Below are 3,000 nucleotides of genomic sequence, written 5' to 3' on the forward strand. Positions count from 1 at the left end.
TTAGAAGATATTCAAGAATTTTTACTCCTTAAACGATTAAATATGAATGCCGAATATATATAAAAATTTTAATTAATGTTTTATTTAATTATAATTAGAAGATATTCATTAATTATTTTCTTTAATAATTTTTTTTGGTATGGATTGGTATGGATTAATATGTCAATATGACCTGTCCTTTTATATTTTTCTGGAAAATTAATGATAATTATTTTTGCAAATATTAAAGGAATTTTTATACATAATTATTTTCATTCAAATTATACGAATACTTTGATTTATATATGCAATGATCTGAATATTCTCAAAAATTGTAATTATTTATTTTTGATTCTTTATTTACTTGAATGAATTTGCCGGCCTTATATGGATTATTATATCGATTAATATATGCCTTGAAATAAAAGTTTTTTTTTTCTTTCATTTTTAATTTTATTTTGCAAGTATTTAATTTCTAAATTATATGGATACAAAAAAAAATTTTTTTCAACGTCTAAAAATTTATTTTGAAACCCACAAAATGGGAAAAAATATAATCAGTTGCGGATCGGAACGGTTTATTTGTATATATAATTTATCAAAATTTTGCATTGGTCAAACGCATGTATCAAGAGAGCCCTTGAAAGGAATACGCTTTCTAAGCGCAAATAGCAAAATCGTTGTGGTCATCTGTCATGTCTGCCTTGTTTTATTTACAAAAAGGAAATTTGAACACAAGTTTAATAATCACCATCGATTACTGGTGATAGTTAGTTTCTTATTTACAACATTCGCAAACGTCTATCAGACGCACTACAAAAAATTATATCTCTGTTCGGGAGACCTAAATATTTATGGTAAATTGAAAATGCTGAATCGATTCGTTCATATCTGTCCGTGCGTTTCTTTATTGTTTATTGCAAGGAGGACTCGTATTCGAATAATTAAGTACGGAAACTGAAGCTAACAGTTTTATTTCAAACCCAATGACTCCCAGATCACCGCATTAAATACTTTACACGATCCTACAGTTCGTCACATAACGACTTAAAAATAAGACGCTGTATGGGAAGTGGTCGAAGAAGTGGTATGATCCGAATAATTTTCAACAGCGTTCGTCTTTGGGTCAAAGCATCTCGTACAGTAACCGCCGCACTGTTTGCTTGAGTCGCTATGACCGGAGGTGCTTCCCGGGCAGCCTTCCTTTGTATCGCATTTACGCTGGAAATCTGATGATGTTGATGTTGTGTTGTCAGCGAATCGTCTTCGATTTCCTCTTCCTCATAGAGTTGTCCGTTAGCCGAGGTCCGAAAAACTATACCTAAAGAAGAATAAATTTCCATTTTGGTTAGTATTCATTATATAATCATAATACAATTAAATTTGGCAAATGGGATATGCCTCGGAGATCCTAAATATAATTATCTTCATCAATTTGAATGGCGAGTTTTCTGAGCGTCAAACATACATGATAGAAGTATATATATTAATAATAAGTGAGCTCGTTATATTCGGGCAAGGTTGATGCTAAATACCGCGAAAAAGAGAAGAGTAAAGCGTTACCTACAGCCTAAATAAGAGTGCTTTATATTTTATTCAGAATAGCTACGCGACCTGAATAGACACGAAGTCGATGCACCAAGACAATTCACGAAATCGACGTACAATGCCAATGCACCGAGTCAATGCACGAAATTCGTGCACCAAGACGATCCGCGAAATCGAAGTGCGCCATCGAATATTGGTAGCTGTATAATGTATAGAAATAATGCGTGGTAGTCGAATTCGAAAGGAAAAACAGCTGTGTAATGTATAGAAAATAAATCGTGGTAGCTACAATCAATGAATTATCAGTGTATCCTTCTTCTTTTGTGTTTATAGCTTAAATGTACTTAGCTTAAATTATATTACACACAAACGCGCTTAAAGTGAAAAGATATTTATATAGCTTAGCCTTTTATATTTATGAATTATTTATTATGTATTTATTTAATTTAGTACGAAATTTTTAATAAGGTGCTTCCATCAGCCTATAATTATAAGGTCACAATTTACATTAATATAATAAGCTAAAGCTAAAGCTTATACGATTATGTTATAAACACAAAAAAAAAAAAGGTTGAGAAAAAAATGAAATTCACATTTCGTAGCTACTGACAGGGATTGATGCACGAATGTCGTGCATCGAGTTGTTGCGTCGACTCCGTTTTGTTTCGATGTGTAAAACTGTATCTTCCGTTTGCCTAACAAAGAAATATTTATTAATTGTAAACCAACAATCAATTTTTGTACAATTTTTTTCGTCCCCCACCTCGACATTAAATCCAACTGACATTGCCGTTCCAGCAGAAAATCAGCTGAGAATTTTTCGCCTCTCTTGACGATATTAATTGAGGACAAAATCATTGCTGCCCTTAGGAAAAAATAGATTACGCAACAATATTAAAATGTCATGATTTTAAATACCTGAGCATAATAGGCGTTGACATTTGTGTGGCCATTTGGCGCCAGTGTTTGTGCACTTGGCACATTCCTAACCACCAAAGCCATCTGCAAAGACAACACACCTTGGTCCGATAACGCACTCACCAATTCTGGGAGCTAGATCGAGTCATGGCAATGAACCATTCATTAATTCATTTACCGTTTTGTTTGCGCAACCCGTACGAGGTACCGATCCAAAGTACAATACAAATATTTACCTTGCCCGACTATCGCATTCGTATTTATTTTCTAATGCACCTGTCATATAAAGTGATTACATTCCGTATAACGTAATAATAAATAAAATTTTTTCGATTAGTAAAGAACTAAAATATTACATTAACAAAAAAAATTATGTACAAAAACAAAAAAAAAAAGAAAACACACACACGCAATAGCATTGAAAAGTAAACGGTTAAATTATTTTCGGAAGATGCAATTGTGTCAGTCAAATTGGAGGTGTCTGCGTTAACACTTGTATGCGTTAAATTGCCTTGACTCTTGTGGCACGAAATTTCATCAAAATATTTTAACAAT

Source organism: Glossina fuscipes, unplaced genomic scaffold (assembly GCF_014805625.2).
Source record: "Glossina fuscipes isolate IAEA_lab_2018 unplaced genomic scaffold, Yale_Gfus_2 114, whole genome shotgun sequence".
Taxonomy (NCBI): domain Eukaryota; kingdom Metazoa; phylum Arthropoda; class Insecta; order Diptera; family Glossinidae; genus Glossina; species Glossina fuscipes.